Source organism: Halyomorpha halys, unplaced genomic scaffold (assembly GCF_000696795.3).
Source record: "Halyomorpha halys isolate HHAL.00 unplaced genomic scaffold, Hhal_1.1 Scaffold51.1, whole genome shotgun sequence".
NCBI classification, from domain to species: Eukaryota; Metazoa; Arthropoda; class Insecta; order Hemiptera; family Pentatomidae; genus Halyomorpha; species Halyomorpha halys.
The window spans coordinates 264,828-274,701 of record NW_027108122.1 but is presented as its reverse complement, the minus strand read 5'-3'; the positions used below and the strand labels follow the sequence as shown (position 1 = coordinate 274,701).

The window sequence follows — 9,874 nt, the reverse complement described above, 5'->3', positions numbered from 1 at the left end:
TACTTATCACAAAGTATAATTTTACTATCCTATGCCTATATTTTACATGAATTAATTTTTTTTTACTAGGTATAAGCGTACTGTGTATTTAACAACCAATACAGTTCGGCAGAACAACTTTTTTGAATACAGTTTTTTTCTCCTATTTGTAGATATAGAAGATGAGTTTATTAATTAAACATCCATTTTTATTGAATGAGTTGTCCATAATCAAGCAAGAAATAGGGATACAGTTTTTTCTTAGCTCTTTCCCTTTTATGCTCTGTTTTTTTTTTGCTGAATTAGAGCTGTTTCTTTTAGTAATTACAAAAATAGCTCTTTGTAAATGAATCTGACCACTAAACGAGCGATCCCTCCTTCCTTTAGTTACTAATTAAATATTAACATTATATTTATTTTTTTTAAATAAATAAATAATTCTCATTAAAAATCGTATATCTGTGAAATGATTTGAATAAAAAGAATTGAAATTATAGTATTTTAAATTTATATAAGGATAGATTATAGATTATTTTATTAATCAGCAATTCAGGGCCAACCCTAGGGACTAAGAACAATAACGCCAAAATTAACTGTCTTGCATACCCTTCTAGCGGAAACACAAGAGGTGGTTGCCCAAATAAACACGCTCTCGAAAATAGCAAAGAAAACAGGCTTACAATTATCTTTTGAGAAGGTGGAACTAATAAACATTGACGCGGGTTTGAAGAAGGAAACGGTTGAAACCAAATATGGAACAACAGTGACTCAAAGATTTTTTAAAAAATTTTCCAATTTTTAATTTTTTTTTAAAATGGTATTTGGTAATTTGTGATGACAATAAAAATGAATATGAAATGCGCTTTTCTAAAAAAAAAAAATTGAACTACTTTACACGAAACAATACGCCTAATTTTTCTCATAACTTTTTTTTTACCCAAGAATTCCAGGATTTCATTATTTTAAAACCTTCCCATGGTGAAAGGGAATATTTTGAAAAAAAAAACGCGTAAATCGCCCAGTTATTCAAATTCTTATTGTGAACAAAGATTTTTTTTTTATATATATTGATTTTTGACTAGACGTAGATAGTGAGACATAGCTAACGATTAAAAAAAGGTATTAAAATAATTTAAGTAAGAGTAGATTGTGTACATCAGAGAATATTTTGAACCATATAATGTGGGGGTCACTGGCGTACCTTCATGGCGGTTAACAGCCTTCATGGGCTCTTTATAGACCTTTTCCATCCAACTTAATAGGCCATGTAGCGAAAATGGGTCCTTGAGAGACCCGGTATTTCGGTCCGAAGGCAGAAGGTTAAAGGGAGGATTTCGTCGTGGATATACGATGTTGACGGAGTTGGGAGTTGGCTAAAGGGACCTCTGAATAAAATGGACGACTAAACGAGAACCGTTCTTCCATGAACTGAAAACCAACAGTTCATTAGTACTTTTGATAAGTATAGGTAAAAAAAAAATTATAATTTAAACAAAGACATATTTAAATAAATAATAAAGATCAGGTAGATAAATAAGATAATTTTTTACTATGTTTGGTGGGTATAGTAAATAATGAAATAACTTCTTAATTCGTGCGGTTTCGGCCTACGTTTTTGTCCTTCATCAAGGCTGTATGATATAAATGAGAGTTAGAGGAATTTCATGGGAGGATATAGAAAAACAATTAAAATAGTACCCTATATGAAAATAAAACCATAACATATATACATTATACTAGACAAAGAAGTATAAATTATAAATAATAGATAGTTGTATATCTAAAGATAAGGAGTAAGAAGAAGGAAAGAGGAGTTAAGATGTAAAGTAGAACAAAGGGAAGTTTGCTTGAAATAAAAAAGAAGGGATAAACAAAAAACATAAAAAGAAAGGAGTGGCGTAATAGGATAGAGATAACAAAAGAGCAAAAAAGGGTGAATAAAATAAAATACTGTTGAAAAATAAAAACATTTGAAGTTAGTTACTTTTTACTAGACTTTGGAGTTTGTTTTTTCTTCTAAAATACAATAATGGATAATTAATCGATAAAAATAAATGAATAATAATTGAGGCTGTAAACGGGCAAAAGTTCAGAAAATGTCGTAGTTCAAAATTTTTAGGAATCCAAAAGTATTGTGTATCCAAACGTTGGTTGTCGGCTATGTGTAGATATTTTAAAATGACAATATCATGTGATATTAATATCCGTTAAAATAACGTTAAAAAAAGTAAAGCAAAAAAGATGGGAGTTATTAACCTGTCTTGTGTATCACTGATCCATCCTATACATGTCCTTAGAACAATGACATTTAATAAAGGTTACATATCCAGTAAAGGTAACTTAGTCCCAAAGCGTATTACATCGTAGATGTCACAGGACTTTTGACCTTTAGTCATGCAAAGGGATTATCAGTTGTAAAAAATGCAATATCTTCATTAAAATATTTTTCTATGCATCTTTACACTAAAATGATTTCGATGACCGATCGATGTTACAGTACAAAATGTTATACAATATGTAAATATTTTTTAATAAATATATTAAATTATAAAAAAACAAATATAATGAAAATAAATAAAACTAAGTTTAAACAACAAATAAAGTACCGAACAAAGTCGACAAGACATTCACAAGTACGCTACAAATTTCTGGTCAGTAAAGCTGCAAATCCATTTTGAATACACACTTTGTTTCGTCTCAAGCCGTTCTTAATTTCGGAAAGGTACACTTTTTATTTAATTTATTTATTATTTATCAAATAGTTAACTCAGTTCGGAAAACAAGAGCGTGTCTCAGAATAAAAAAATTAACTTTTTCATACCTTGTTAATAAATAGTTTATGTATAGTATTATAACTAACCAAGTACTATCAAATAATTAATTCTAAAAAAAATATATAAAAATAAAATTTTATTTAAATAATCAAATATTGAGACAGGGAATAAAAAATAACTATTAAAAATAAATGATTCCGGCCAGGATCGAACTGGCGACCTTCTGCGTGTAAAGCAGATGTGATAACCACTACACCACGGAACCGATAGAAGGGGAGGATGCTAATTAAAAATAACTCAATTCTTGATTATACCTTGGTACAAGTGACAATTTCAGTTGTACATAATTTTGCCAAATAATATAGATAATATTTTTTTTTTTTATTGTTTCATAATTTTATATTTACTAATTTTACTGTTGGTTATTAGTCATTGTTTGTTATTTGGATGAAACTCTCCTGAGAAAGGAAGTTGGCATTGAGTTTACGTGTCAAGGAAACAATTATAATCTTAATGAACTTGAAATAAATTTATAATTAATGAAATGGACTTTATAATACTAGTTTCTTTTTGTTTTTAAAAGCTTAGTTATTCATATCAAACAAAAAGTTATAATTAAAATAAAACATGAAATCAATAACCAATAATTATAGTTATAATAGAAATAATATGTTTATAATTTTCAAACTCTTTCTTGCAAATTTACAGTTAATAAATATTTTTTTCTTTTAATAGCTTAGAATAGATCTAGTACTTTTAATCCGTATGGATATCTTATTGTTATTATAATTATATTATATGTAAATTCTTTCTTTACTTATATATTAAACAAAATAATTCTATTACTTCATATTAATACAAGTGACGCGGCTTGGAGAGAAGCTCTTTCATATCATCTACAATGGGTGGCTGGGCTAAATATATATATGTATAAATATATTTTTTATTTTATTCATTTAAAAATAATTACATCCAATATGGCACGATCAGATGACAACATCCATCGGTCGGTTTCAAAATAACACAACAATTATTGACATAAGGGAAATGTAATTATTACGATTTTGACTATTAGAGCGCTGTGGAGTCTATACAATTTTTAAGCTAGATGAGTACAATATGAATTGATCTCAAGGATACAACTTATAATTTAATTAACATTAAAATTAAAATGATGTAAGAAAATAATTATTACAAAATTAAATTAAAAAAAAAACTCAAAAGAAATTGAAGTGAATAATAATTTTATATAATAATGAGAATAAAACAAGATTATACAAAATACGATAAAAATATGGATCCAATAATATCTAAATAAATGATATCTGTAAGTAAGCACACATACGATGCTAATTCTAATCGTAATGTAATGAATAATTATGTAGAGTCAAGAATAAACCCAGATATGGTCATTTGGTGAATCAAAATCAGCTACTGGGAATCATAGAAGTTAATTGGGTACTTAATAAATATTTTTTTTTTAGTTTTCTTTGTGGTAGATTTATTTATTAGTTCTTCTGGTAAGCGATTTTTATCTTTGTTAACTATGAGAGATACACTTGGCAGAATATAAATATTTTAATTATTTAACTCATTTATTATCTTATTTTCTATTACTTAACCACGTTATCTGCCTATGTTTATTCATGATGTGTAATAATTTTATTTTCATCCATTTTATATTTATTATTTTTGTTATTATTATTTGTTTACTTTTTATTTGAGTTAATATGATAGTGAACTTGCTTTCCTAATACCTATTGCTCTTGAGTGTGGCAGAAGGTATTATTCCAATAAAAGTTAAAAAAAAAAAAGATTCCAATTGTTCTTAAGAAGCAAAAAAAACGTCTTAAAGGCATCTAAGCCAGAATATTGGGTCGAATATTTGGCCCGATAGACAGTAGAGAATTTAGGAAGTTAGTTATTTAGGAAATAAAGAAATTCTATCAGAATTTACGCTAATACAAATGTAACAAAGGTTATAGCACCATAAACATTTAAACGTTTGTTGTATTCACCAATTAAGAAATCCTATAAAAATCTAATTTGCACTGATAAGTAAGAGGATAATGTTAAGACTGACCTTGCGAACCTTCGGTTCGAACAGCTGTCTTTAATTACTATTATTATGCTGATTACAACGTATGAAAGAAAAATATGCTGTAATATTTCAACATGTGCTGTACAATACATGAGCTCTTGAGGGGACACGCTAAAGCAGGGTTAGTCCTATGTTGTTAAGATCGTCATTAAGTTCGATAATTACCGAGAGCTTTAGTCGACCTGCATTCTCTCGCTTCAACACGCACGGTCTCAGTGTACTCTGTTAGTTATCGAGACGATATGCAAAATTTGTGGCAGTTGACACTCAATGAATAATTATAATGGCCTGAACAAAATGCTAATTTTTCCACTTTAATGCGATACGAAACGAAACGAAGCAACTCCCTGAGGGAACAATGGCATCCTTTTGCGTGCGAGTGTTTTCCATGCGGGTTTTTATTTCATCAATAAATAATCGGTTTAAAACGTATATAATGATAATAATATATATATATGTATATAATTGAGCCAGTTATTTTTGTATTAAGCGTCTTCCAATTATTAAGCTGGGTACTTGTGAAATACCATATATATATATATATTTATTAATGTTTTGCTTTAATTTTATGAACGAATTATTGTGTAAGTATATGGCTAAATAAACATACTGGTTATAATAAATGAATTAATTATTTTGAAGATTGAATATCACTAATAATTATTAATGGTAGATTGATCATAACTCTTATTTACTTGCAATTGTTCAACAAGCGTGAGTTACAAGTCACTACTAAACATTTAAGAATTATTGAGATTTTATATTCCAATTTTAATTAAAAGGAAATAAAAACGCATGGCGTTTATAGTAATTTGTTTTTAAATTTCAAAAAAATTATCATTTTCAGAAAAAAGTTTAAAAAAAATATGAATGAAATTCTTACAAATTGTATTTTCCTGCAAATACCTATAATTTACACTTTTTAATCTTCTGTATTTTTAATATATATACATATATGCTCTCTTAATTCCATTTTTTCGAAATTAATTTTATAAATTAAAATTTAAATGTTAATGATTTGTGATTTTAAATCTACGTAATATATTGCTATCAAGGAAATAGATTTTCGAATCCGTAAGTGAAGTGGAATATGGAATCAGAAACAATTGACACTATACCTATTTTAAATTAACTCCCAACTTTATTTGGATTTTGAGTTCTAGAAATATAGATGCTTCGAGAAAAATACCTAAGAGTAATAATGAAAGCGTACATTCATACATCTACAGGTTTTGTGTAATTTGATAAAAGGTTCGTGTTCAAGTTATTGAAAATTTTGTGATTTTCGAAAATAAAATCTTAAGCCCATAGAAGGTGAAAATTATGAATAAAAAAATATTTAATTTTCTATTTCTATAAATTTCAGTTTTTAGAGTTACTGTGGTGACAGTAGTGAATATAATATTTTTTCTTGCCTATAATACAACAGTTTAACAAAAGAGAACCAAGCTGTGATGCAATCAAGAAAGATCGGGCAGTCTCGGCTTTTCTCGTTCTGATCTGATGTATCTATTTATTTATTCCTGAAATTTAATATTTTGTATTTAGCTATTGCTTATTATTGCTAGTAATGTAAAATGTTTAGTTTTTTTTTTCAAATTAACAAAATTGTGAATTTTGGAGGAAGATTTTATAAAAAAAGTCATTTAAGGTATTCTATCTCTGTTAGAGAATTTCTATGAAGATAAGACCTAGCTGATAGTCAAGATTATTAAATTGTACATTGGCAGGCATAGTTTAATCAAAATCGTTAGAGCTGTTTTTGAGAAAATCAAAAAAATAAGAAAAATCGTTTTGATGAACTGATATTTCCAATCAGTCGATTGTATCGAAAAATTTGCAGTTATACCCAGTTTAAATATGCAATTTCAGTTTCACGCAACATTTATTTGGACCCAGGGGACCTGTATTCCTATCGAAGGCAAGGAAAAGTAAAAATTTACCAGGGATTAACTAAGTAATATCTATAAATTTCATCAAAATTGGATGAATTGTTCCATTAAGCCTAAACAAAACTTCGACAATTTGTTCCTTCATATCTAAAAGTTTAAAAAAAGTTAAAATTGATTTTCTTTTTTTTTTTTTACATGAATTCAAAGCTTCACTACCTTCAGAATGATACAAAATTGCAAGTGGTTTCATTCATAAATCATATCGGATAACAGATTTGTCCAGCCTGAAGATCATAAAGTTCTAAAGAAAGTATTTTTGACACGATTTAAATATTAAGATAACATATCGAAATAATTAATTCATTTATTATAACCTGTATGTTTATAGCCATGTATTTTACTGAAGATCATAAAGTTCTAAAGAAAGTATTTTTGACACGATTTAAATATTAAGATAACATATGTCAAATAAAAATAAAAGTTAATAAACGTATAAAATTGCAAAATCCATTTTAAATAGGATTTTCATAATGATACATAGAACGTTGAATCAACCTCTCTACAATATTGACTTTACGGTGAGAATGCTTATGCTGGTGTTAGTAAGAGACTTCTTTAATTACTAATTATACTGAAATTTAGGTCGTACGTTATAGTTTCAAAATACGGTTCTCTTCTTCAGGAAGTCCGATGGTCTTTCAGAAACAGTTATACTTTCTTTAAGGTCCTATTGCTGTTTCCCTTCTCCATACAAAACATTTGTATTGCTGGATTTTCCGGAGAAGGGAACCTTTTTAGAGAGAGCCAAAGAGCCTAGTTTCATCAGTAATTCGGTCCTCAGTGGTTGTGTGCTCAGCCTTCTCCAAAACTCCGCGTCTTGGGCTTAGGAGGATCAAAGTCCTTTCCAAGGCCATAAAGCTTGTCGGGAAATTCCTCTCTCACTCTAAGGAATTGTGAGCCCTGTAAAGCTTTATTTGGTTGCTTACTTCTTAAAAAAGTTTTGGATTCGACATTACTGCAGACCATGCGCAAGATTAGTGAGATATCTAAGGTTCCATTTGGGAATATTTAGGGTTCAGTAGATTAGTACGTGTGTTTCATAAAAATAGCGGATGAAGATATCGACATAATCAAATTTGTTTACTAACATCTTTTTTTGTGATTGATTTCAAAAAATCATCTTCATAAGATATTTGAGGAATAATATTTTTTAAGTACGAGGGGAAAAATCAACTACAAATAAAATCCCTAAAGATATGTAAAAAAATTCCATATTGCCTTTCTTAATCACATAAATCTTCTGATCCAATGCCAATCTAGTTCTACCCATTTCTAAAATCAATCTCAAAGGTTGAACCGGCAGAGATTTATTGTAAAATAAAGTTGAAAAATGGATTTCTGGTTGTGGTCTATTTCTCTTCTGATGTTTTGGGTGTTCATGGTTTCAGTGCACTTACTTAATACCCATTGGCTCTAACGCTAGTATCACAGTGAGAGCGCTGCTCTGGGATCTTCTTTATAATTTATATTTTGTTCCACGTTTTACTTATACTTATTTATTTATCTATATGCCTATTTTGATTATATATTTTTATCATACATAATTTTTATATCGCCTGTAACTGTAGAATATTATTATATTTCTTAAGAAATAAAACAAATTAAAAAAAACAAAAACGATGCAGTTGACCTCAAACAATAAATAAATATCTACCAGAACTTAAGATGAAAAACGTTACTATAGAAATTTTGAGGAACAATAAAGAAAATAATTTTTCAAAATGAATACCATCCATTTTCTTGACACGGCTTAGGAATCTTTATCAGATTTTCCGCCCCCCTCTCTTTTGATATAAATATTATATCAAGCACCATATACAATGATGGATCCAGAGAAAAACTGAATTTATGGGCCATTAAGATTTTGAGTTAAACTGGTTTTTTATTTCCATTACTACAGAGTTGCTTATGAGTTATTGTCAATATATAACACTATTAAAACTCATTTCATACTCTATAATAAAAATATCATGTTAATAAATCTTGGTAACAGCTAAAGGACTTCTTCTGGGACGCGAAAATCTCACCATTGCTTTCAATGTTTAGTGCAAAATGTTCCATGGCAATCTCAAATCTCAATCTAAAGTTATATATATATATATATAATGCTAAAATATATATTAGCATTGTCTGAAATATGTTATGATATGCATCTTCTACTTTTTAAAAATATATTTCACAAGTACTCAGCATAATAATTAAGAAATATATAAGACGCTTAATACAAAAATAACTGGCTCAATTATTCTTATTGTATAAGGAAATCTTTTAAGGACGATAAACTATCCATTAAGAATAAAAGAAAAGTGGAATATTTTCTGTTTCTTCTACAGAGCTTAATTTACTTTAAATTCCTTAAAAATCACCTGGCTCTAAAGTGCTAAAGATTAAGAGGAAAGAAGAAGCAGGAGAAATGAGTAATAAAGTACCAGCTTTATAAAAAAAAAAAATAAATAAAGTTGAAAAAGAGAGAAATGAAAAGAAATAGTGAGTAACTCTTACCGTAAGGGCAGTTTTTCAAGTCCCGGTATCTTCTTAAAACTCCCTTCTGAATTCCAGTCCGCAAATTAAATTGAATTCCACGTTGTTTCCCATCTGGTTCGAATTGTTCTTCCCCTATATCCCTTGGCATTTTTCAGGATTTTATTTAGTTTAATACAACTAACAATATTTAGTTTTATTTAGTGTGGCCAGTGGAAGATGTGATTAACGGGGATACATTACAATAGTATAGAGGATGCCTTTTTATTTCTGCAAGATTTTATTTATTAGTTTACGGCTATATACGTTCTCTAAAATCCTTCATCAAAACCTTCAAATTTTCATTAATTCTATATTATTTAATAAGGCACCACTTAGCAATTAGGGGTATTTGTACATGGTCGATTAAATTAAAAAAATGTTGTCATGGTTTTGGCTAATATAGTTCAAAATTTAAAGGTTTGCTTGTATTGATTCTCGAAAAGTTTTATATCTAGGATGGGCACTAACAATATTTTTAAATTTAATTTCACTGTCAATTAAAAAATTATAAACGGTTAGCTATCCACATCTATAAGGTTAGCTAT

At 28.3% G+C, this 9,874-nt stretch overlaps 1 protein-coding gene and 1 non-coding gene across 4 annotated transcripts in view; one reads left to right on the top strand and one right to left on the bottom strand.

Annotated features, from left to right (window-relative positions):
• LOC106691081 (uncharacterized) overlaps positions 1-9,874 on the top strand; it is a 597,463-nt gene that overhangs the window by 465,823 nt on the left and 121,766 nt on the right. The window lies entirely within an intron of this gene.
• TRNAV-UAC (transfer RNA valine (anticodon UAC)) lies at positions 2,946-3,018 on the bottom strand. The gene has a single exon. It is a non-coding gene; the product is annotated as a tRNA-Val (tRNA).